This window comes from Aquarana catesbeiana, linkage group LG08 (genome assembly GCF_042186555.1).
Source record: "Aquarana catesbeiana isolate 2022-GZ linkage group LG08, ASM4218655v1, whole genome shotgun sequence".
NCBI classification, from domain to species: Eukaryota; Metazoa; Chordata; class Amphibia; order Anura; family Ranidae; genus Aquarana; species Aquarana catesbeiana.
The window spans coordinates 6,827,756-6,854,892 of NC_133331.1; the positions used below are offsets into that span (position 1 = coordinate 6,827,756).

The 27,137-nt window shown below is 44.8% G+C and overlaps 1 protein-coding gene and 1 pseudogene across 3 annotated transcripts in view; one reads left to right on the forward strand and one right to left on the reverse strand.

The window, feature by feature from the left end:
- Window positions 1-27,137, forward strand: part of LOC141105568 (RRP12-like protein) — a 305,552-nt gene that overhangs the window by 80,555 nt on the left and 197,860 nt on the right. The window lies entirely within an intron of this gene.
- On the reverse strand, window positions 16,840-19,064 carry LOC141104500 (uncharacterized; annotated as a pseudogene).

The window sequence follows — 27,137 nt, forward strand, 5'->3', positions numbered from 1 at the left end:
GTCACTATTGGGTTTTACCATTATGTATGAAGCCTTCTCTGTTTAAGGTTTACTCCTAGTGCTGTTGCTTGTTGACATCCTGATGCCTATATACAGAATCAATGCATGTTTTCTTTTTTCTTATTTATCATGTTTTATTATGTTGTCATTTGTATTGCTGTTCAAGGATAACCTCTTCCCCGCTATCAGACTCTGTTGGTTATTGTTTCGCTTCGATTCTTCTCCCTGTGGCAGACACATGCTCGCCCTGGCAGCCTTAGGGCTGCTTGTGTCTCCATGTCTGGGAATTCGATTCCCTTTGACAGGAGCGCGCGCTTGCGCAGTAGCACCTATTGTGCACCTGCGCAGTGCCGGCGAACAGACCCGGTGACGTCAGGGACCGCCCCCGTCACGCCGTCCCTGACTTCCGGGTTGGGGTGCTCTTATAGCGGCCGGCCATGGCCGCTATACGAGCCTACAGCCTCCTGACGCTGTGCTAGTGGAGGATCACCTTTCTGGGTAAGTCTTGTCCCCCTTCGTTCTCCCTGTTATCAGCCAGACTCTTCCTTTATCCTGTACCTTCGTTCCGCATTAAGTTTATCTAATGCGGCCTCTCTATGTAACGCCACCTGCAGTGTTAATGTATCCCTGCTTATTGCCATATCCACGTTGTTTCCCCACTGTTGATGACCAGTACCCCCCCAACCTGGTATTGTTTTGTATCCACTGCCAATCCGCATTACCCCACACGATTGTAAACCTTATCCCCAGTGTGTTGCTTCTATATCGCTTTTTACCTGTGGACAAACCCCTTATATTTCTGTGGATGGTAATTTTAATATAAATTTTGATTTCAGTTGCTGCTGTGACTTCTCCCTCTCTCCGTACATATCAATGGTTCCAGCCTTGGGGGGCTTTCATTGCTAACGTAATAGCCTATGGTCTTTTCGACCTCTCTGCTATATTATCCTCTTGTTATGGTGTCCTCATCCATCCCAGCTCATGCGCCCTTTAACCAATTAACGCTTTAGTGGTGAGTGCCAGCCCTAAACACCTGTGTGCAGTTTCTCTTAGTTCTGACCTGTTTCCTACACAGATGGAATTATTGGGTTCCTCTCTTCTCTTGACCCATCACTGGTCCCTCTCTTCTTCCTATCTCCCCCTTTTTCCTCCCTCCCCCTCTCTCCCCCCTCTTTTTCCCCCCTCCCCTCCACCCCCCTTCCCTCCCCCCTCCCTCCCTCCTTTTCTCCCTCCCCCTCCCTATCCCTCTGCATTTATTTCCTTTCTATCACCACCAATTTTTTCCTGTTCTTTCCTGCACACTGGTTTTGAAATTTTAGAGCTATACCACTGGCACCCCTATATCTCATCTTTCTTTGGATTTTTTAGTCCAGTGACTTGTATAATCCAATCATTTAAAATTTTATCCACCAGAGGCTGTTTGCTATCCCCTGTGTTCGCCACAGGGGGAATTACACGGGGCCTTACATACCCACAGAGAATTCCTGAACGGGTGAGCTTATCCTTATTGTATATAATTTGTATGTAACTGTTCAATGTATTATTATTGATTTTGCTGCGATAATAACTTTCCTATACACTTTTTTTGATCTGTTTGTATTTATTACATTCTATTCTATGTTGCACTATAGATATGGCTCTCCTGAGGAAGCGGTGAAAACCACGAAACCGGTCGAGAATTCAAGCTATATATGTATCTACCATCATTATTGGGTGTAATCCATATGGTTGTATATACTGCCTCTGCTTTGAACTGCAACTGTATGTGACACTGTAATAACCTTTTAATATTGTTTCTATTAAAATTGAATTTTTATCAAACTGCTATCTCCCTCTTTACCTTCCTTACTAAGTACTTAGTTACACCGAGTACCGCAATAGTCCCCTCTTTTTTTCCCCTGTGGGGGGTTGAGATACCGGCCGACAGGAGCAGCTAACTGCGGCCGTTCCCTACCCCCTGCCCCTCTTTGTACTTGACATTGGGATGATGGTACTTTTACCTTGTAATCAAATTCCTTTAATTTAGGCGTGCTTCCCTATAGGATCAGAAGAACACCACCAAATTTATTCAGGTAGCTTTAGGTGCACACTGTACAGAGGACACAGTACACTAACTGTAAATACTGCAGCTGCCTGCCTGTGGCATTAATAGGATCAGAACAACAGCAATTGTCTTCAGGTAGCTTTAGATGCACACTGTGCAGAGGACGCACTACACTAACTGCAAATACTGCAACTGCCTGCCTGTGGTATTAATAGGATCAGAACAACAGCAATTGTCTTCAGGTAGCTTTAGGTGCACACTGTGCAGAGGACACACTACACTAACTGTAAATACTGCAGCTGCCTGCGGTACTAATAGGATCAGAAGAACACCACCAATTTTCTTCAGGTAGCTTTAGGTGCACTCTGTGCAGAGGACACAGTACACTAACTGTAAATACTGTAGCTGCCTGCCTGTGGTATTAATAGGATCAGAACAACAGCAATTGTCTTCAGGTAGCTTTAGGTGCACACTGTGCAGAGGATGCAGTACACTAACTATAAATACTGTAGCTGCCCACCTGTGGTACTAATAGGATCAGAAGAACACCACCAATTTTCTTCAGGTAGCTTTAGGTGCACATTGTGCAGAGGACACAGTACACTAACTGTAAATTCTGCAGCTGCCTGCTGTGGTACTAATAGGATCAGAATAACACCACCAAATTTAATCAGGTAGCTTTAGGTGCACACTGTGCAGAGGACACAGTACACTAACTGTAAATACTGCAGCTGCCTGCCTGTGGCATTAATAGGATCAGAACAACAGCAATTGCCTTCAGGTAGCTTTAGGTGCACACTGTGCAAAGGACACACTACACTAACTGTAAATACTGCAGCTGCCTGTGGTACTAATAGGATCAGAAGAACACCACCAATTTTCTTCAGGTAGCTTTAGGTGCACTCTGTGCAAAGGACACAGTACACTAACTGTAAATACTTTAGCTGCCTGCCTGTGGTATTAATAGGATCAGAACAACAGGAATTGTCTTCAGGTAGCTTTAGGTGCACACTGTGCAGAGGATGCAGTACACTAACTATAAATACTGCAGCTGCCCACCTGTGGTACTAATAGGATCAGAAGAACACCACCAATTTTTTTCAGGTAGCTTTAGGTGCACATTGTGCAGAGGACACAGTACACTAACTGTAAATTCTGCAGCTGCCTGCTGTGGCATTAATAGGATCAGAACAACAGCAATTGTCTTCAGGTAGCTTTAGGTGCAAACTGTGCAGAGGACGCACTACACTAACTATAAATACTGCAGCTGCCTGCCTGTGGTATTAATAGGATCAGAACAACAGCAATTGTCTTCAGGTAGCTTTAGGTGCACACTGTGCAGAGGACACACTACACTAACTGTAAATACTGCAGCTGCCTGCGGTACTAATAGGATCAGAAGAACACCACCAATTTTCTTCAGGTAGCTTTAGGTGCACACTGTGCAGAGGACGCACTATACTAACTGTAAATACTGCAGCTGCCTGCAGTACTAATAGGATCAGAACACCACCGATTTTCTTCAGGTAGCTTTAGGTGCACACTGTGCAGACACAGTACACTAACTGTAAATACTGTAACTGCCTGCCTGTGGTATTAATAGGATCAGAACAACAGCAATTGTCTTCAGGTAGCTTTAGGTGCACACTGTGCAGAGGACGCAGTACATTAACTATAAATACTGCAGCTGCCTGCCTGTGATACTAATAGGATCAGAAGAACACCACCAGTTTTATTCAGGTAGCTTTAAGTGCACACTGTGCAGAGGACACAGTACACTAACTGTAAATACTGTAGCTGCCTGCCTGTGGTATTAATAGGATCAGAACAACAGCAATTGTCTTCAGGTAGCTTTAGGTGCACACTGTGCAGAGGACGCAGTACACTAACTATAAATACTGCAGCTGCCTGCCTGTGGTACTAATAGGATCAGAATAACACCACCAAATTTAATCAGGTAGCTTTAGGTGCACACTGTGCAGAGGACACAGTACACTAACTGTAAATACTGCAGCTGCCTGCCTGTGGCATTAATAGGATCAGAACAACAGCAATTGTCTTCAGGTAGCTTTAGATGCACACTGTGCAGAGGATGCACTACACTAACTGTAAATACTGCAGCTGCCTGCCTGTGGCATTAATAGGATCAGAACAACAGCAATTGTCTTCAGGTAGCTTTAGGTGCACACTGTGCAGAGGACACACTACACTAACTGTAAATACTGCAGCTGCCTGCGGTACTAATAGGATCAGAAGAACACCACCAATTTTCTTCAGGTAGCTTTAGGTGCACACTGTGCAGAGGATGCAGTACACTAACTGTAAATACTGCAGCTGCCTGCGGTACTAATAGGATCAGAAGAACACCACTAATTTTCTTCAGGTAGCTATAATATTTTAAATTACATTCTCTGCTGCAGAAAAGTGCTTGACATTTTCTGAACGTTTTTTTTTTGGGGCCCTGTATCTCTGGGCCACTTAGTGCTAGAAACCCCAGCTTTGGAAATTTTATGCTGCTAGTTCCAGTGGGTTTGCACACCAAATTTGGGGTTCTTAGCACTAAGTGGCCCCGACATACGGGGCCCCAAATTCGGTCAACTGTGTCCATCTGCAGCAGTGTCATTTTTGGGGTCTCTGAACCCTTTGGGTTCAGAGACCCCAAATTTTTGCTGCAGCTAGGGGGCATCTAGGAACCCTTAACTACCGAGTTTGAAGTTCAGGGGACCTATGGCTGCAAATGGGCACAGTGAGGCATGCAAATGGGGACAGTGATGCTGAAAATGGGCATTGTTGACCCTCTTTTCCACTTACAGTAGCTGTGCATTTCTCACCCTCGTCCTATACTCGGGTCAATAAGTTTTTCAAATTTTTTTTGTGGTAAATTAGGGCCTCGACTTATACTCGGAACGACTTATACTCGGAACGACTTATACTCGAGTATATACGGTATGTGTTGGAGATGGATGTCAATGTTTTCTTATTATCTATGTGTTTGATAAAAGTTTTTGGATAATCAATAAATGATTTTTTGTACTTCACCGGCCTGTCCTCTCTGAAGAAATTCTTCGGGTTTTCCCAATTTTTATTTGTTGTAAATACTGCAGCTGCCTGCGGTACTAATAGGATCAGAAGAACACCACCAATTTTCTTCAGGTAGCTATAATATTTTAAATTATGTGTTGGAGATGGATGTCAATGTTGTCTTATTATCTATGTGTTTGATAAAAGTTTTTGGATAATCAATAAATGATTTTTTGTACTTCACTGGCCTGTCCTCTCTGAAGAAATTCTTCGGGTTTTCCCAATTTTTATATGTTGTAAATACTGCAGCTGCCTGCGGTACTAATAGGATCAGAAGAACACCACCAATTTTCTTCAGGTAGCTATAGGTGCACACTGTGCAGAGGACGCACTACACTAACTGTAAATACTGCAGCTGCCTGTGGTACTAATAGGATCAGAACACCACCGATTTTCTTCAGGTAGCTTTAGGTGCACACTGTGCAGACACAGTACACTAACTGTAAATACTGTAACTGCCTGCCTGTGGTATTAATAGGATCAGAACAACAGCAATTGTCTTCAGGTAGCTTTAGGTGCACACTGTGCAGAGGACGCAGTACATTAACTATAAATACTGCAGCTGCCTGCCTGTGATACTAATAGGATCAGAAGAACACCACTAGTTTTATTCAGGTAGCTTTAAGTGCACACTGTGCAGAGGACACAGTACACTAACTGTAAATACTGCAGCTGCCTGCCTGTGGTACTAATAGGATCAGAATAACACCACCAAATTTAATCAGGTAGCTTTAGGTGCACACTGTGCAGAGGACACAGTACACTAACTGTAAATACTGCAGCTGCCTGCCTGTGGCATTAATAGGATCAGAACAACAGCAATTGTCTTCAAGTAGCTTTAGATGCACACTGTGCAGAGGACACACTACACTAACTGTAAATACTGCAGCTGCCTGCGGTACTAATAGGATCAGAAGAACACCACCAATTTTCTTCAGGTAGCTATAATATTTTAAATTACATTCTCTGCTGCAGAAAAGTGCTTGACATTTTCTGAACTGTTTTTTTTGGGGCCCTGTATCTCGGGGCCACTTAGTGCTAGAAACCCCAGCTTTGGAAATTTTATGCTGCTAGTTCCACTGGGTTTGCACACCAAATTTGACATATGGGGCCCCAAATTCGGTCAACTGTGTCCATCTGCAGCAGTGTCATTTCGGGACCCTTTGGGTTCAGAGACCCCAAATTTTTGCTGCAGCTAGGGGGCATCTAGGAATCCTTAACTACCGAGTTTGAAGTTCAGGGGACCTATGGCTGCAAATGGGCACAGTGAGGCATGCAAATGGGCACAGTGATGCTGCAAATGGGCATTGTTGACCCTCTTTTTCACTTACAGTAGCTGTGCATTTCTCACCCTCGTCTTATACTCGGGTCAATAAGTTTTCACATTTTTTTGTGGTAAATTAGGGCCTCGACTTATACTCAAGTATATACGGTATGTGTTGGAGATGGATGTCAATGTTTTCTTATTATCTATGTGTTTGATAAAAGTTTTTGGATAATCAATAAATGATTTTTTGTACTTCACCGGCCTGTCCTCTCTGAAGAAATTCTTCGGGTTTTCCCAATTTTTATATGTTGTAAATACTGCAGCTGCCTGCGGTACTAATAGGATCAGAAGAACACCACCAATTTTCTTCAGGTAGCTATAATATTTTAAATTATGTGTTGGAGATGGATGTCAATGTTGTCTTATTATCTATGTGTTTGATAAAAGTTTTTGGATAATCAATAAATGATTTTTTGTACTTCACTGGCCTGTCCTCTCTGAAGAAATTCTTCGGGTTTTCCCAATTTTTATATGTTGTAAATACTGCAGCTGCCTGCGGTACTAATAGGATCAGAAGAACACCACCAATTTTCTTCAGGTAGCTATAGGTGCACACTGTGCAGAGGACGCACTACACTAACTGTAAATACTGCAGCTGCCTGCGGTACTAATAGGATCAGAAGAACACCACCAATTTTCTTCAGGTAGCTGTAAATACTGTAAAAACACCTGCCTGCCTGTCAGTAGGAAGAGAAAAACAGGAACGAATCTAGCTAAACTGAATACAGTGTATATATATATAGCCAATTACGGCTCTCTGTACAGACGGCGCTGTGATTGGCCAAGCATGCGGGTCATAGTGCATGCTTGGCCAATCATCAGCCTGCAATGCACTGCGATGCCACCGTGAATTATGGGCCGTGCGCGAATGGCCCATATCGTTCGCAATTCATCGAACATGCGATGTTCGAGTCGAGCGTGAGTTCGACTCAAACTCGAAGCTCATCCCTACTCCTGAAGAGTGGATAAAAATACTCCACGAAATGCGTAGAGCCTTAGTATATTCAATGCTCAAACGATCATGTATTTCATTTTTATTCATATGGATATTTGTAATGCTATTAGTGATTTCAAGCAAATAGGAAGTTTCTCAGTTGATGTAGTTTAAGTCTCTACACTGTCATGTAATTCATGTTCCTATATGTACATAGATGAATTTTACTGTTTTATTATTTATTGCTGTATGAGTTTTTTCATGATTTACATTAAATATGCCGTGTATGACCCCCTACTGGTGACTGCATGTTTCATTCAAAGTCCCACCCTGTTCTCTTTTCTTTCCAATAAACCGGGATGGAGGCTAGAGACACCCTTGATCCCTGCCTCATTCAAAGTCCCAAACCCCCTCCTTTTTCCTGCCAATTAGGGATGGAGACATGCAGTCCTCATATTGTGTGGTTCAGAGCAGTATTTGGTGGCCATCTATTTTTTAAGTTGCAGCTGGTATATTATGCCAGTTATTCAATCAGTTATTTTTTCTTTGTCTTTCCTGCCTTGGCAGGTCCACCTTATATCCCTTTCAGGAATTTAGACATCCTTAGGCCCATTTTTTGCTTCTCTTTTTTTACATCACCCTTTTTTTGTCCACACATTTCGCAGTGGCTTTGCTCCTTGATCTGGATCTATGAGCCAATTGGCTCACTTCTATGTCCAGGAGCTGCGATGCGCACCATGTGATCTCCCCGCTCCCCATTGGAGCGGGTGGATACCTTCATGCTGCGCATCGACGCCACGTACCACACACCATGCGTGTGACGTCCTTTTGAGCGTCATTACGCTGGTGATGTTTTTTCCATCTGCGGCCGTGGGAGGTGTTCATGACGCCTACGCCGAATGACGTTGTCGTTCTGGCAATGGCACCACTTCCTCTCTCAGCACGCCTATGTGGCGTTGGGTGGCGTTTGGACGTGCGGGCCCTTATAGGCCTCACTAGGGGCTGGTTGTCCACATTGATGGCTCTTTTTCATTGCTGGGTCAGTACTCATCGAATGCACATTACAATGGCTTTCAGTCCAACTTCAGGTAATATAGGCATTTGGATGGATAATATTGCATTACCCTGTACTCATTCCAGTACGGAAATCGCTAATTCGATAAATTTTACATTTTTCTAGAAGACATTCGATTTGTGCTTAGCCTCCACCTACCAATGTTCTTCATGAGCCTTCGGTGTATGGACAGCTGTTCTCAATTTGTGGGGCCATGTGGGGGACCTGCTTGTACCACACGTTGCCACAGCTCCTGGACAAGATGCCCTTAGGGGAGTCTTCCAGTTTTCAAGGTTGTATGTCCACATGGTGGTTGTGAGTACCCTTTAGAGGAGATTACACTTTTCAACAAGATTTTTTTCATGGTGCCTCTTCCCCCTTAAGGTTGTGACGTAGATACTTTTATGTTTCTTTTCAGATAACAAATCATTGCTGCTCCTGAAGAGTGGATAAAAATACTCCACGAAACGCGTAGAGCCTTACTATATGCAATGCTCAACCGATCATGTATTTAATGTTTTTTATTTAACAGAAAATTTTTATTAAACAAATCAGCATTACAATACAAAAAAAATTAGTACAGTCATTGTGGTGATAATAATGATAGTAAGATCTATCTTCAGCCGATAGCCACTATTTATCAGCTATTCCAGTTGTGTAGATGTCAGAAGTTTTGCTTAACAATACTCCTATGGCATTACATCCTGATAAACTATTAGATAATGTAAAGTAAATAACCAATATTCAATCAAGCCTGGTGAGGGGGACGGGGGGAGAAGAAGGGGGGGAGGAGGGGGGGAAGGGATGGGAAGGAAGGGGGTGAAGGGGAACGGGCATAAGGAGAATAGACCTGAAATGTAGGATGTCTTCTACTGTGCTTCACATCCTAATTATGGGGTAGGGGGTTCAGGGTCCCCGGAGGCGTCCATCCAAGAGGACCAGATTTTGTCGAACTTCCCCGGGCATTGCCTACTTTCATACGTCAATCTATATAGGGGGAGTACCATATTCACCGACCTTCTCCACGAGGCCAGGGTAGGAGGCTCTACCAATTTCCATCTCAGCACAATTTCTCGCCTAGCGTAGTACAGTGTGAAGGTTAGACACAGTTTACTATACCTATCTTCCTCAACATCTTCCAGATGACTGAGCAGTAGTATTTGGGGGTCCACCGGTAAGTTTGAGCCTATGACTTTGCTCAGTGTGGAGGCAACTGCTGACCAAAAGGGTCGGATTTGGGACAAGACCAGACCATGTGCCAGAACGTGCCCACCTCCTGCCTGCATCTCTGACAGTTGGGATCTCTGTGGGGTGAAATATGCCCTGTGTAAGAACTTAAATTGTATGAACCTGTCCTTTGCAGCGATCATGGAGGGAATGTAGGAGATTAAACACTCCTTCCATTCCTCCTCGTCCAAAGATGGAATATCAACCCTCCACTTTTCCCAGGTTTTAGTTAATTTGGCATCATACTCAACTGTAAGATATAGATAAAGTGTTGAGAGAGGCTTCCCCATCACACTGGAAGTCAAGAGCCGTTCAATGGAGTCTGGCTCCAGAATGAGGGGGGCTAGGAACTGAGCTTCAAAGGCGTGTTTCAGCTGCCAGTACCTGAATTGGAAGGAGGACGGAATACCGAAGGATTGCCTCAGGACTTGGAAAGTCATAAGCCTACCATCTTTAACAACATGTTTTAATGTAAGGATTCCCTTTTTCGTCCAGAGAGATGGGTCCGGTATACTGTAAAAGTGGGGGAGCATAGGGTTACCCCATAGGGGCATGTGAGGTGAAATGTGATTGGGCTTCCGATATATTTTCCTAGCCTCCTGCCAGACCCTCACGGTGGTTCGCATCAGAGTTGTCATGGACAAATTGGCCCTGAGTCCACAAAACGAGTGATTGCTCAGAGCAGCAAAGGAGCCCAGAATGGCCACCTCAAGAGTGACCGCCGGATTCTGTGTGGGCTGGGAGAACCACCACCGAATCGTGACCAGAACAGCTGCCCAATAGTAGATTTGAAAATTCGGCAGCGCCAGACCCCCCCCCCCCCGAAAGCGGGAGGTATAAGATCTCCTTGGCCACCCTGGGTGTCCTCCCAGTCCAGACAAATTGTATCAGCAGACTCTCCAGCCTTCGGAAGAAAGTCCTAGGGATGTGAAAGGATGTGTTACGGAAGAAGTAGAGATACTTGGAAAGAAAAATCATTTTTAGTAAATTGACTCTGCCAACAGGGGTCAGTGGAAGGGAACGCCAAGCAGCACACCTAGCCATAAGCTGCGTCGTGAGTGGTCGCAAATTATTGTCCATGTAGTCCTGGACTTTAGCGCTAATTTTAATCCCCAAGTATCTGAAGTCATCCACCCATTTAAGCTGCGGGTGTGGTACCCTAGGGGTCGAGGGATGGAGCGGGAAGAGAACTGACTTGTCCCAATTAATGCGAATCCCCGGGTATCCACTGAATCGGTTAATCTGATCCAGTGCGGTCTGCAAAGAGGACGAGGCATCCGCTAAATAGAGCAGAGCATCGTCCGCGTACAGCGATATCTTCTCCTCAATTGGACCAACTCGAAGTCCCCTTACCCCAGGGTCAGCCCTCAGCGAAACAGCAAGGGGCTCCATCGCCAGGGCGAATAGGCCCAGGGAGAGGGGGCATCCCTGTCGCGTGCCTCAAAATAGTTGGAACTTTCCCGATAGGCATCCATTGGTACGTATTCTAGCTGAGGGGCCATGGTATAACATGCGGAGCCATCCCGTGAAACCTGGGCCAAACCCGAATCCTAACAGCACTTCCCATAGGTAGCCCCACTCGACGGAGTCAAACGCCTTCTCCGCGTCGAGTGAGGCCACCGTTCCTTTAGTCACCTCGTCTGCCCTGTCAATGTGAGTGTGAAGGCGTCTGATGTTAATGTCAGTTCCCTTCCCGGGCATGAAGCCCGTTTGATCCCTGTGGATGAGGGCAGTAATGACCAAGTTAAGCCTATTGGCCAATACCTTTGCCAGTACCTTTGCATCCACGTTCAAAAGGGATATAGGGCGATACCAGGAGCATAACGTGGGGTCTTTCCCTGTTTAGGGATCACCACTATGATCGCTTCGCTCATTGTGTCCGGGAGTTTCTCGAGACGCGTCAATGCTGAGAAAAGGCCCTGAAGTCTATCAACTAGTTCTGTAGCATATTGTTTATAAAACTCCACAGGGATGCCGTCAGGTCCCGGTGTTTTCCCTGTCTTCATATAAATGTCATCTAGGTATGCCACAAGATCCTCCCTTCTGTAGTCTACCCTGGACCTGTAGAGAGATTGATAGAATTGCGCAAAGCAGCCATTGATCCCTTCCGGTGTGTGAATCAGCTGTCCCGAGGAGTCCCTAATATGTGAAATGCTCATCCCTCCCGCCTGTTCCCTGGAAAGCCAGGCCAACAAATGGCCTGACCTCTCTCCCTGCTCAAAAATCCGTTGGGATTGAGCCAACATTTTCTTCTGGGTGAGAGAGGTACGGAGACGAACCACCTCCTTCGTCATAAGTTGTATATGCGAATAGTGCACAGGGTCTCGAGTACTAACAAAAAGAGCCTCTGCACTACTCGCCTCCCTCTAAGCCTTAACCAAGTCCGCCCTACGCTCCAGATGGACTCTGGCAATGATGGTCTGGTAATGTCCCCTCGTTGTGGCCTTGAAGGCATCCCACACAACTGTGGGGTCAGCTGAGCCCACATTTACGGCCCAGAAGTCAAGCAGTTCCGTTCTAAATTGGGAATCTACTGCAGTGTCTGAAATCCAAAATCTGGAGAGCCTCCATATCCTTTCTACTGTGCCCAGGGAAAGGTCCAAGGACAACAACAAGGGTGCGTGGTCGGAGATTCCCCTAGGGAGTATTTGTATGTCCGTGACCCATGGGAGGACCGGGCTCCCTGCGAAGACCAAGTCTATGCGGGAAAACGTTCTGTGAGAGGCCGAGTGGCATGTGTATGCCCTGGTCTGGGGGTGACACCACCACCAGACATCCGTCAGGCCATAGGTATCCGCCCACTCAGCCAACCCAGGGCGGGAGCGTACGGCGGCGCCGATCGCGGCCCGGGAACAAAAATCCTCCTCGCTCCTCACTTGATAGGGAGTCCCAGGGTGCCCCCCAATCAGCTGGGGTGAAATTCGAGGACAATTAGGGTCGATGGATCCGGATTTAGCAATCGGATGAGCGGAGCTCTCTAGAAAAGCTGCCGCTCACAGCGCCATCTTGGCCACGCCCCCCATGTATTTCATTTTTATTCATATGGATATTTGTAATGCTATTAGTGATTTCAAGCAAATAGGAAGTTTCTCAGTTGATGTAGTTCAAGTCTCTACACACTGTCATGTAATTCATGTTCCCATATGTACATAGATGAATTTTACTGTTTTATTATTTATTGCTGTATGAGTTTTTTCATGATTTACATTAAATATGCCGTGTTTGACCCCCTACTAGTGACTGCATGTTTCATTCAAAGTCCCACCCTGTTCTCTTTTCTTGCCAATAAACTGGGATGGAGGCTAGAGACACCCTTGGTCCCTGCCTCAATCAAAGTCCCAAACCCCCTCCTTTTTCTATGTCGGTCCGGGGCCCGCACGGGAGATAAAATGGCTAAAACTCCTCAACTGCTCATATAATATTTTAGTTAAACCCCTTAAATGATTACATGGATTGGGTTCAATATCCTCAGAACCTGTCTCTGCACGGTGCCCCAGGAGCGGCAATATACAACTTCCTGGATTTTAATGAGAGGGTGTGCCCCCAAATATCTTGTTTGTGTATTGTATTGATTCTGACCAAATCCTTTTGGGATAGGAGCACCCCACTCCCTCATTAAGTACCTCTCATTAGTGTCCACTTGTGTCATAGGTGGAGACCTCAAGATTCTCCCATTTAGAAGAGTGTAGCTCTCATGGTTCAGAGAAGCAGGATCTCCCAAATCTATGGATAGTGTAGGACCCACTAATCATGGGGTACTTTGTCGCAGTAAGTGGGCTTAGCACCATATAGCAATATGGTGTGACCAAATCCCCATATTTTTGATAATGTATTTTTGAGAATGTTTAGGTGTTTTTAAACTAGCCTTGCTGGAGGTGAATGTTTTTTTGCATGTGTGCGCTGTAAAATTTTCTTCTACAGTGTGCGGTGAGGACAGCCAGTCAGTGAGCAGTGTGCGGTGAGGACAGCCAGTCAGTGAGCAGTGTGCGGTGAGGACAGCCAGTCAGTGAGCAGTGTGCGGTGAGGACAGCCAGCCAGTCAGTGAGCATTGTGCGGTGAGGACAGCCAGTCAGTGAGCACTGTGAGGTGAGGACAGCCAGTCAGTGAGCATTGTGAGGTGAGGACAGCCAGTCAGTGAGCATTGTGCGGTGAGGACAGCCAGTCAGTGAGCACTGTGCGGTGAGGACAGCCAGTCAGTGAGCATTGTGCGGTGAGGACAGCCAGTCAGTGAGCACTGTGCGGTGAGGACAGCCAGTCAGTGAGCATTGTGCGGTGAGGACAGCCAGTCAGTGAGCATTGTGCGGTGAGGACAGCCAGTCAGTGAGCAGTGTGCGGTGAGGAGTCAGTGAGCATTGTGCGGTGAGGACAGCCAGTCAGTGAGCATTGTGAGGTGAGGACAGCCAGTCAGTGAGCATTGTGAGGTGAGGACAGCCAGTCAGTGAGCATTGTGCGGTGAGGACAGCCAGTCAGTGAGCATTGTGAGGTGAGGACAGCCAGTCAGTGAGCATTGTGCGGTGAGGACAGCCAGTCAGTGAGCATTGTGCGGTGAGGACAGCCAGTCAGTGAGGATTGTGCGGTGAGGACAGCCAGTCAGTGAGCATTGTGCGGTATGACCAGTTTGGTGTGGAGGAACTCAGGCGTCCTACACAGAGCCCTCAATCCTACTGAACAGCGTTGGAACACAGATTTCGAGCCAGGTCTTCTCATCCAACATCAGTACAAATTTCCCCTTCCTAGAACAGTAGAGGAAGTTCTCCATATTAATGGTATTAGAATGGGATGTCCACATAGGTGTGATGGTCGGGTGTTGACATCCTCCTGGCCATATAGTGTCATTTTTGTATTATTAAAAAATGTAAAAAGACAAACAGTGATTTTTTTTTTTATTATAAAACAAAATTGTAACATTCTACAAAAGTCGTGCAATGTATATTCACATCAGAATTGTATTGTATAGAGGAAGCCATAGAGACAGGCAGGATAGTTACCGAGGAGCCATTGGATTGGCTGCTGTGCTGTGATGAGTTTATCTGCTTCATCTCCGGAAGGTTTTACCCCCCTTCATGACCAGGCCATTTTTTTGCTATTCAGCACTGCGCTTCCTCAACTTCCGGTCATACGACACGATACACAAATTACATTTATATAATTTTTTTTCACACAAATAGAACTTTCTTTTGGTGGTATTTGATCACCACTGGGGGGGGTACTTTTTGTGCTATAAACAAAATAAGACCGGAAATGTAAAAAAAATCTATTTTTACTTTCTCCTATAAAATATATCCAATAGAGAATTTAAAAAAATCTAATTTTTTCATATTTTGGCTAAAATGTATTCTGCTACATGAGGGGGGACGGGAGGATGGGTGGGTATGGGAGATTAGGTGGGGGTACGGGACGTATGGAGTGGGGTACGGGAGATTTGGTGGGGGTACAGGAGGTATGGGGGGTACGGGAGATATGGGGGGTACGGGAGATATGGAGGGGGTACAGGAGGTATGGGAGGTATGAGGGGGTACGGGAGATATGGGGGGGTATGAGAGATTTGGTAGGGGTATGGGAGGTACAGGAGGTATGGGAGGTATGGAGAAAGGTATGGAGGGGGGTACGGGAAGTATTGGGGAAGTACGGGAGGTATGGGGGGGGTACGGGAGATTTGGTGGGGGTACGGACGGGGGTATGGGAGGTATGGACTGGGGTATGGGAGGTATGGGGGGTACGGAGGGTATGGGAGATATGGGGGTGTACGGGAGGTATGGTTGGGGGTACAGGAGGTATGGACGGAAGTACGGGAGATTTGGTGGGGGTACGGGAGATATGAAGGGAGTACAGGAGGTATGGGGGGTATGGGAGGATGGGGGGTATGGGAGATATGGGGGGAAAAGGAGATATGGGGGGTGTATAGGAGGTATGGGGGGTACGGAGGGTATGGGAGATATGGGGGGTACGGGAGGTATGGACGGGGGTACGGGAGGTATGGACGGAAGTATGGGAGATTTGGTGGGGGTACGGGAGGTATGAAGGGGGGTACGGGAGGTATGGAGGGGTACAGGGGGTATGAAGCTACGGGGCAGACAGCTGTACTGAGAGAGTCTGCAGGAGCCCGATATTGCACCCGCACAATCTGCTGATCGTGGGGTGCAATGCTCTGCAGGCTCCATAAGAAAAAAATAATAAATGTACATCTCTTTACCTGCAAAAAAAAATGTGCATTTATTATTTTTATTTGTTTTTTAAAACTGAACTTCTTAAAATCTCCAGAACCCGAGTCGTCACCCACCTCCTTGTGAGCAGTCGAGTTAATCCGGCACTAGAAATACTATCATTAGGCATCGAAGAATAGTGTATAAAAAAACCCCAAAGGGGTTAACGCTGCGCTAGAAAACTAATTGATATAAATCAAAATAATAGAAAAGTGAACTTCAAAATCAACAAAGCAGCCAGCATCAAAGAGTCAGATACAAAAACTCCAATACATGTAGTAGAGAAACGATGCAGCGCTAAAAAAATAAAATGAATAATAATGTGAATAATCCCACAAAGGAAAACTAAAGCAGTTATCAAAAAATGTAAAACATAAAATGAATTATATTCTTTACATAAATAAATTTGTGCTAATATAGTGATAATATAGAAATCATCATATCATAAATAAGTGCCACAAAAGAAGAAATTAATCCACCAGAAAAAAGGGCAAATTGGTGATAATTGTTGTAATCAACTAAATAAAACACTAAATGACAACCAAGCACTGTTTATCACCATAAATATTAAAACAATAAATGTATATAAAGTCCCATCACAAACAGTGCAAAAAATTAGAAGAAAAAATAGTCCATAAACATTGTGAAGATGCTAATCCAGAAAATGTGGTAAGGATAGGTCCAATCTCCCAAATGCTTAACACACCCGAGTGAGTAATGAGGCTCCTTACCGACTCAAATGACCACACAGGTGGCCTCACCAGGCACAGGGAATATTATGGTCTCCCAAGAACCTATACCGGCATCTGTAGTAATGGCTAGATCAAACCAACATGGCAGCAGCAAGCCATGTGCTCAAACCTATAGGCCAAAAAGGCTACATCGAAGAATACCCACAACCAACAAGAAAAATACACAGGCACATACAGGCAGTCCCCGAGTTACAAACACCCGAGTTACAAACGACTCCTACTTACGAACGGACCTCAATGCCAGCCGCTTGTGCTCCAAGCTGGTCCTGGATACCTCTGAGCAGCACCGGACAAATCCCACACTGCATGTACTGCATGGACAGAAGAGCCCCAGATAACATCCTATTTCTCTGTTATGTTTAAAAAATTTTAAATAAAAATTATTGAACTTAAAACATTTCCCGCACTCAGGACAGGAGTACGGCTTCTCCCCCATGTGAGATCTCAGATGTGTGGAAAGACCGAACTTCTGTAAAAAAACATTTCCCTCACTCAGGACAGGAATACGGCTTCTCCCCCGTGTGAGACCTCTGATGTGTGGAAAGACTGGACTTCTGTGAAAAACATTTCCCGCACTCAGGACAGGAGTACGGTTTCTCTCCTATGTGAGATCTCAGATGTGTGGAAAGACCGAACTTCTGTAAAAAACATTTCCCTCACTCAGGACAGGAATGCGGCTTCTCCCTTGTATGAGATCTCTGATGCTGGGAAAGATTGGACTTATGTGAAAAACATTTCCCGCACTTAGGACAGGAGTACGGCTTCTCTCCTGTGTGAGATCTCTGATGCTTGGAAAGATTGGACTTCTGTGAAAAACATTTCCCGCACTCAGGACAGGAGTAGGGCTTCTCCCCCGTGTGAGACCTCTGATGTTTGTAAAGATTGACCTTCTGGGAAAAACATTTCCCGCACTCAGGACAGGAATACGGCTTCTCTCCTGTGTGAGATCTCTCATGTGTGGAAAGACTGGACATCACTGAAAAACATTTCCCGCACTCAGAACAGGAATACGACTTCTCCCCCGTGTGAGACCTCTGATGTTTGGAAAGATTGAACTTCTCTGAAAAACATTTCCCGCACTCAGAACAGGAATATGGCTTCTCTCCTGTGTGAGATCTCTGATGTTTGGAAAGACTGGACTTCTCTGAAAAACATTTCTCGCACTCAGAACAGGAATACGGCTTCTCTCCTGTGTGAGATCTCTGATGTTTGGAAAGATTGGACATCTCTGAAAAACATTTCCCGCACTCAGGACAGGAATACGGCTTCTCTCCTGTGTGAGATCTCTCATGTGCGGAAAGATGGGACTTCTGTGAAAAACATTTCCTGCACTCAGGACAGGAATACGGTTTCTCTCCTGTGTGAGATCTCTGATGTATGGAAAGATGGGACATCGTTAAAAAACATTTCCCGCACTCAGAACAGGAATACGGCTTCTCTCCTGTGTGAGATCTTTTATGCACATTTAGACTGCATTTAAAACGAAAACACTTCCCGCACTCAGCACAGGAAAACCTGTTCTCTGTTCTCACAGTCTGAGGTTCCTCGGGATAGGAGGAATACGATGGTCCGGCACTGTCTCTCACAGTCTGAGGTTCCTCAGGATTAGAAGAATGGGATGGTCCATCTACACTGTGTGGTGCCGGATGGACATTTGAGGTAGTCGGGTTTTCTCCTGGACTATACTGTGTGATGTCCTCATCTTCCTCTGAGGTTTTCTTCATCTCCCGTCCATCTACTAAAATAGCGATAAAAAGATTATTACTAGACATGAGCAGATTGGTTGCCCTAAACCAGAACTTCGCCCACATCAGGAAGCTTTGTCTCTAAGGATCTTACAATTCCCCCCCAAGATAACTAGTAAATGGGTCCTCTGATCTCCTAACAGTTCATTTCTTTATTCATGGACCTTAGTTAGAGAGTGAGGACACAACAAGTACTGTCTTTTCTAGAAGTGACAGTGATGAGGGGATTTTAGGATAAGTGTCCCCACCCCCCATCACTCATTGCCATCTTCCCAACACAAGAAGTACTGCACTCCCTGATTTAGTCCATGATTTAGTCATGAATAACAGTGGGGCTGAGCCCCACCAGAGGTCAGAGAGTGAGGATGGGGAAGAACAACCAAGATGAAGACTGAACTGATCCTGAAGACTATCATCATTGGGTTATTGGCTCCTCCCTCATTAACACTTTCTGTTTAAAGTTCCAAAGCTTGAGGATGTTATCACATTATTATCAACATATAAAAGTCTTTCCTCCAATCCCATCATCAGATATAAAATCAAAACACTATAATCTGATTCCACCCTCAAATGAAATAAGTAATCAGGAAGCTGCTCACATAATAACCAGATATGAGGTATAACAGAATTCCTCCAAAATATGCTGAGCTGTCCCTTTCAATCATATACAAAAAAAGCTCACCACAGATGAGGTCATCAGGGGCTTGATCACTGATCCAATCCCCAATGTGATGATGTCAGCGCCTTGGGCACTCTAACATCATCACGCCCATTGTTTCTATGTGTTTATCAGATGATGGGGGATCTAGGTGGACCCTCCGTACTGCTCTCTCCTTTACAATAAAGTCTCCTCTTACCCGGTGATGTGAGGGGCGGCTGATTGTCCATCATGACGTCCTTGTAGGGATCCTTGTGTCCTTCTAAATACTCCCACTCCTCCATGGAGAAATAGACAGTGACATCCTGACACCTTATAGGAACCTGACACACACAATGATACAGTCACCATCCAGACACATCCCTTGTCTGTTACTGGATAATGTCCCAGAATTCCCAGAATCCTCCTCACCTCTCCTGTCAGCAGCTCCGTCATCTTCTTGGTGACTTCTAGAATCCTCTGCATGTTGTGTCTCTCAGGTTTTAGGGAGTCACATGGAGGCACTGTGATGGTCACATGATCACCTGACTTCACAAGAGGAAATCTCTGTATTGAAAAAAAACCCCAATAATATCATGTATGGAATAAATGCACACTCACACACTAACCCAATATTAAAATTGTGATAACATACTCATATATGTATGACCATAAATGGTGTGGACAAAAATTGTCATATCATGGCACCAAAACAAAAATTGAATAATGATTAATTCAATAAACAATTAACTGAATAAACTAGTATATACACATATTTATTTATGTGTTATGCCTCTTAACCGCTAAGCCACCGCCCACATGACAGCTGGACGAGGCTTCTGTTGTTCTGGGAGGACGTCATATGACGTCCTCGCCCTCCCGAGCCACTAGGCGGCGCGCGCGCGTGCCCGCTGCGTCACTCGGGACCCGGTGCGCGTGCCCGGCGGCCGCGATGTCCGCCGGGCACCCGTGATTGCCGGGTAACAGAGCAGGAGCGTGGATCTGTGCATGTAAACACAGATCCACGTCCTGTCAGAGAGGAGAGGAGACCGATGGCGTGTCCCTTGTACATAGGGACAGCGATCGGTCACCTCCCCCAGTCAGTCCCCTCCCCCCACAGTTAGAATCACCTCCTTAGGTCATACATTAACCCTCGAGCGCCCCCTAGTGTTAACCCCTTCCCTGCCAGTCACATTTACACAGTAATCAATGCAATTTTATAGCATTGATCGCTGTATAAATGTGAATGGTCCCAAAAATGTGTCAAAAGTGTCCGATGTGTCCGCCGCAATATCGTAGTCACAATAAAAATTGCAGATCGCCGCCATTACTAGTAAAAAATAAATAAATAATAAAAATGCTATAAATCTATCCCCTATTTTGTAGACGCTATAACTTTTGCGCAAACCAATCAATATACGCTTATCGCAATTTTTTTTTACCAAAAATATGTAGAAGAATACGTATCGGCCTAAACTGAGGAAAAAATTTGTTAAAAAAAAAAAAAAAAAAATTGGATATTTATTATAGCAAAAAGTAAAAAATATTGTGTTTTTTCAAAATTGTCGCTCTTCTTTTGTTTATAGCGCAATAAATAAAAACCGCAGAGGCGATCAAATACCACCAAAAGAAAGCTCTATTTGTGGGGAAAAAAATGATAAAAATTTAATTAAGGTGCAGTGTAACATGACCGCGCAATTGTCATTCAAAGTGCGACAGCGCTGAAAACTGAAAAATGGCTTGGGCAGGAAGGGGGTGTAAGTGCCCTGTATTGAGGTGGTTAAACATAAGGGTCTTTATTTTATTTTATTTATTTCAACAAATAATTTTAATGTGGCTTACTAGAATAATGTGAGCCTTGCCATTCATAATGTGCCCACTGGATGTCACTTATATTATCAAGAGTGTGACCCCCATATACACTTACACTACATTTCCGGCTTCTTAATTTACATTTCGATGGCCGTGAGTACCCAAAATGTTTCCACTATTGCGGTTTGTGCATTATTTGTACAGATGCTTTTAAGTTCTATAGTTTTCAGCGTTTCGCAACCTTAATGTGTGGAATTATGAATTTTCTATACAATTTTTTATTGGACATCGGTTGCAGTTTCTAAATTGTGATTTACAGTTTGACCACCAGGCGTTGTCCAACCTGGCGGCTACAGGTGACACTGGTGTGAACATTTAATCTCTTTCCGCCCATGATGGGCGAAGATAGGCAGCATAAATGTTTACACATTTTGATTTTGTTTTATATACTTTTCTCTTGCGTTCCGGCCTTTCATGGTTCGGTCACCAATTGGTCGCCTGCATGTTTTTATTTTTATTAACATCAATCTGGCGATTTTAATTTTACCATGGATCCCGATCTTGACCCGTTTTCATGCAGTATATGGATCGTTTTAGTCTCCTTAGTGCCACTGCGCATGTCCGTCGGCAGACTGGGGCTCAGAACGAGGCTTGGTTGGGTTGCCATGGTATATAGGGAGGTGACGCAGCGCACCGCCCGTGCCCCTGGACGACGTAATTCTATTACGAAATGCGTAGGACGGAGCGACGAGCTTGCATCACCTCGTATCGCTGTTGATGATTCCAGTAGGACGGACTTGTCTGAGTGCTTACCGGCCGGACGACGTAATTCTATTACGAAATGCGTAGGGCGGAGCGACGCGCTTGCATCACCTCATATCGCTGTTGATGATTCCAGTAGGACAGACTTGTCTGAGTGCTTACCGGCCGGCGCACCAGACATACAGGCGCTTTTTCTACTGTACAAATGTGAGTGCAATATTGTGTTTTTAATATCTCAATAAAATTTGAAGGTTTTACACTATTGGAGCCTTTTATATCTTTACATGCCATGCATATCCACCTACGAGCTGGGAAATGTTATGATGATATTTGAAGTATAATGAGCTCCGTTTGGCGTTTTTGGAGACTGTATTATCATCACTAATGAATCCAGGTCTTTGGCTGCATCTGACATGCCCTGGAGGGCATTTCCTAACACAGTCTTCCCTTGATCCTCTGTAGTGGGGGATCACGGGCTTCTGGTAAGCAGCAACCCTCTATTTATTGGTAGTGGATTATAACAGTGGATCATAACATTGAAAATTCCACACTATATGGATGGACTTAATCATCACTTTAATTCAACTTTCATAGTTCACGGGTGATATCGTCATCCTAGGTTTATCCTTGGACACTCTTTTTACACGTTTATTGAGTTAATTGTTTATTGAATTAATCATTATTCAATTTTTGTTTTGGTGCCATGATATGACAATTTTTGTCCACACCATTTATGGACATACATATATGAGTATGTTATCACAATTTTAATATTGGGTTAGTGTGCGAGTTGTGCATTTATTCCATACATTATATTCATACGTAGCGTGATTCTATATTTTTCCATTTTGATCACTGTATTTATGTTGTGCAGGAGAATTGCTGCTTGTATAGTTTTTTCCCATATAATTTTTCACACGGTATTTCACTAGTACTTTCGGAGATTGGGTACACATGTTTATTTGTTTTCTTTTACCTTAGCGCAGTTTCTTCCCCCGTTTTTTTATTTCTTTTTAACAATATCATGTGACATTCCCAGAATCCTCCTCACCTCTCCGGTCAGGTCTGTGTTTTATTAATAGAGATAAGAGTGATGTCATGTGACTTCCCAGAATCATCCTCACCTCTCCGGTCAGGTCTGTGTTTTATTAATAGAGATAAGAGTGATGTCATGTGACCTCCCAGAATCCTCCTCACCTCTCCGGTCAGGTCTGTGTTTTATTACTAGAGATAAGAGTGATGTCATGTGACTTCCCAGAATCCTCCTCACCTCTCCGGTCAGGTCTGTGTTTTATTAAGAGAGATAAGAGTGATATCATGTGACCTCCCAGAATCCCCCTCACCTCTCCGGTCAGGTCTGTGTTTTATTAATAGAGATAAGAGTGATGTCATGTGACCTCCCAGAATCCTCCTCACCTCCCCGGTCAGGTCTGTGTTTTATTACTAGAGATAAGAGTGATGTCATGTGACTTCCCAGAATCCTCCTCACCTCTCCGGTCAGGTCTGTGTTTTATTAATAGAGATAAGAGTGATGTCATGCGACCTCCCAGAATCTTCCTCACCTCTCCGGTCAGCTCTGTGTTTTATTAATAGAGATAAGAGTGATGTCATGTGACCTCCCAGAATCCCCCTCACCTCTCCGGTCAGGTCTGTGTTTTATTAATAGAGATAAGAGTGATGTCATGTGACCTCCCAGAATCCTCCTCACCTCTCCGGTCAGGTCTGTGTTTTATTAATAGAGATAAGAGTGATGTCATGTGACCTCCCAGAATCCCCCTCACCTCTCTAGTCAGGTCTGTGATTTATTAATAGAGATAAGAGTGATGTCATGTGACCTCCCAGAATCCTCCTCACCTCTCCGGTCAGGTCTGTGTTTTATTAATAGAGATAAGAGTGATGTCATGTGACCTCCCAGAATCCTCCTCACCTCTCCGGTCAGCAGGTAGATGATCTCCAGGGTGAGGTTTAGTATCCTCTCAGACATGTGACTCCGGTCCTCCTCCATCCTCAGTGATGTTATGTGATCTCTGCGGGTTTCTCTGTAGAAGGATAGTGGAGAATTATCTGGACAGTATTGGTTGTATAATATTAGGATGGGTGTATAAGGGGGTTAATAGGCAGGTTGTCCCCAGTAGCACATGTAGATTGGGTGACTTTGTGTTTGTTGGATTTCTCGCACCTCGCTCTCCTGTTATATGGTGATGGTGGGAGATTTGTGCTAAGAGGGGTGATTTGGTGTAGGGGGGGGGATTTGTGTTGGGAGGGGGGATATGTGGGGGAGAAGTTGTGCTGGGGAGGAATTTGGGGGAGTAGGGGATTTATTCAGAGTCAGTTCTTCATACCCATTAGAAGAGGATGTGTTATATCTCAAATGTAATTACAAGCTGTAGAATTTATGGGTATGCCACATGGTTTACAAAAAGAGTGAACATACATTTGGGTACCATCATCCTAAATATGACTAAGATCAGAAAATAGGGTGAAAAGAGGGATCAGAGCAAGGACCTCTCCAATAATGTCCTGCCTCTTTTACAAAAACAACGGACTATTACGGTACCATAAGAAAAGACTTGAGTTAAAAAAGCATAAATTTATTTCAAAACATGATAAAAAAGTCCAAAAGGGGACATCATTTGTACATATTCATAACATGACATGCATAGACAATAATAATTGTTTTACAGCATTGTTGATACTAGGTTGGTATAGCTAATGCCCACACAAATATATGGACAGAAATTGTATGGTGTGATACTTGCAGACGTGACCTCTACGTTTCGCGGTCACAGCCGCTTCTTCAGGAGGCGTCTAAGAGTATATAGTCTATGAGAGTAAAGAACAATACAGTATCAACATAGTAAAAAACATACATAATTTTACAAAAAGTACATAGTTGGTATTGGAGAATATATCTGAAATTTGAAGTTTAAAAATTGCACTCACCAAACTATAACCATAACGGTTCTCTGGAGCGATATTTGTGAGACGCCCTCACGAGGCGTTCCCCCGGGGGCGGGCCAGGGAGGCAAATTAAGGTAATGCTATTATGAAAAATTCAATGGGATAAGGTTTTTAAACAATCAGTCGGTATGTCTAGATAAAGAACACCCGGGAGTGTTGGAGTGAAGGTGGAGGGATGAGTGCTAAGGGAATGGCTGGAAGGACAAAGAAAGAGGGGGAGGATTCTTAGAGGGGGACAGAGAGGGAAAAGAGAAAAAGAGAACAGGGAAAAGAGGGGGAAAAAAGGGGGGAAAAAAGGAAAGGAGGAATGAGGTAGGAAGGGACAGGAACTGTGGTGGAAGTGGGGAAGGGGGAGGGGGGAGAGAGAAAGCGGGGAGAGGGAAGGGAAAGGGAAAAAAGGGGGAAGGGATGGGGGGAGGGAAAATGGGGAAAGAGGAGGGAGGGGAAGGGAAGGAGAAAGAAGGGAAAGAACCACAAATAGAAAGGGTAGAGAGAAAAGAAAAAAGAGAAAGGCAGGAGAAAACAGGGAATAGGGAACAACAAGAGGAGAGGGAAAAAGGAGGAAAAGGGAAGGGAAGGGGGGGGGGGGAAGGGAGAGGAAAAGGGGGGGAAGGGGGTAGGGAAGGGGAAGGGAGTGAGGGATGTGAAATGCAGCAAGTATCCCTACATACCTAGTTAAAAAACACACAAAGTAAACAGAGAGAAAGTTTAAGATGGTAAAAGCATTTTTACCTATCGTTGTTGTGAAGAACCCAGACCTAAAGGCTGCTGACACCCAGATTAACATGGGTGGCCAAAACGCCACACCATGTCGTCGCAAAAAATCACTATAAGGGATATAAGCCCATAGAAGAGAGGTTAAAAGTAGGCACATATGGTAAACTCTTTTTCGTGTTTAGCAGGGAGGGAAAACACACAGAGGTGATGGGTAATCCTATCCTGCATAAAGACTGTACAATAAGTACTTACAGGGTTTCCAGGTAGCGTTGATGCGGTGCTGGGTGTCCGTCAGACGCTGTAAGCAGCTGGGTCTGGGCATCTTAAATGCCTCCAACCCGGAAGTTCAAACGGCGGAAAGAACCGTCGCATACACTTCCGGGTCCGATCCTCCACTATTGCGCAGGCGCGGGCACTGCGTCCAGCGCAGGCGCATAGCTCAACATCGGCCAGTGCATAGGCACTGGTCAAAACGAAGCGGCGGCTGAGCTCAGAAGAGCCCAGGCTACCGCCGGAGGAACGCAAACCCGCCACAGGGGGAGAATAAACTCCTCACATCCCCTCAGAGCAGAATGGCAGGTGCAATTAAGTAATCATTAAGGTGCACATGATGTTTCAAAACAATAAACTGGGAGGGGGGGAGGCGGTGCATGGTCTCCAGCAGCGGGACCGCCCACAGCTGCGGAGGCATGCATCGCAGCCCGTCCCAGGACAATATATAACAATTGCAATCTAAATATACATAACTTTAACTGAAACAGCAAGTCATCTACTGGAATAATGAAGTCAGCCACAAACAAAGACATTAAAAAACATTGACTATATAAATAAAGAGTCCACCAGTATATGGTCCTAAGGAAAGAACCTGGAGTCTGATAAAGTTCAAAGAATTTTGCTGAATGCGATAATTGATGTATTTAGTTATATGAATGTACACACAAACGATTTTTTATTTTTGATTGTGTTATTGTTGGAGATCCCTTATGTGTAAATGGTTGAGCTACGGCAGGGACTGGGGAAAAAGAAACGAATTATAACTAGATTATTCAAGGAAATATTTATATGAATGTGTCTCATTGATACCAGGAGGGACACATGCATTAAGTCGCTCAATCCACAAGGATTCACGTCTTAAAATTTCGCGGTCCCAGTTGCCCCCTCGGGGGTCTTTCGGGACAACGTCTAATACTGTAAACCGGATATAATCCAAATTGAAACGATGATAAATGCCTATATGGCGGCCCACGGTGGTGAGCTTACCATTTGTAGAGGCATATAGATGGTCCCCCAGTCTCTGTCGCAGTTCTCTAATTGTCTTCCCCACATAGAAGGCGCTACACACGCAGGTCATAAGGTAGATGACACCACGTGTGCCACAATGGGCCGAATGTTTAGGGACAAACATTTCCCCATTGGGAAGTAAAAAATGTTGTCCTTCTTGGATCCAGGGGCAATGTGGACAGTTGCCACATTTGTATGTGCCTCTGGGTTGCGATGGACCAGGGGAAGGAACCCTGTAATGACTGTGTGTTAATCTATCCCTTAGAGAAGTGGCCCTTTTAAAAACCAGGTCAGGGGTGGGTTTAATATATTTTTTGAGGACATGGTGGTCAGTTAAGATATGCCAATGGCTTGACAGTATTTTTCGTAATTGCTGGTGGTGGGTGGAGAATTTAGTAATAATCTTGGTCGTATAAGGTTGTTTAGGACGAGGAGGGCCATATAATAATGTTTGTCGGTCTAAGGCCAAAGCCTTGTTGAAAGCTTTTCTTAGTACGGTACGTTTATAGCCTCTCGCCAACAATCGTGTGCGGAGAGCATTCGCCTGTTTGTAGAAATCCCCGTCCTCTGTGCAGTTTCTTCTCAGTCTAAGATACTGAG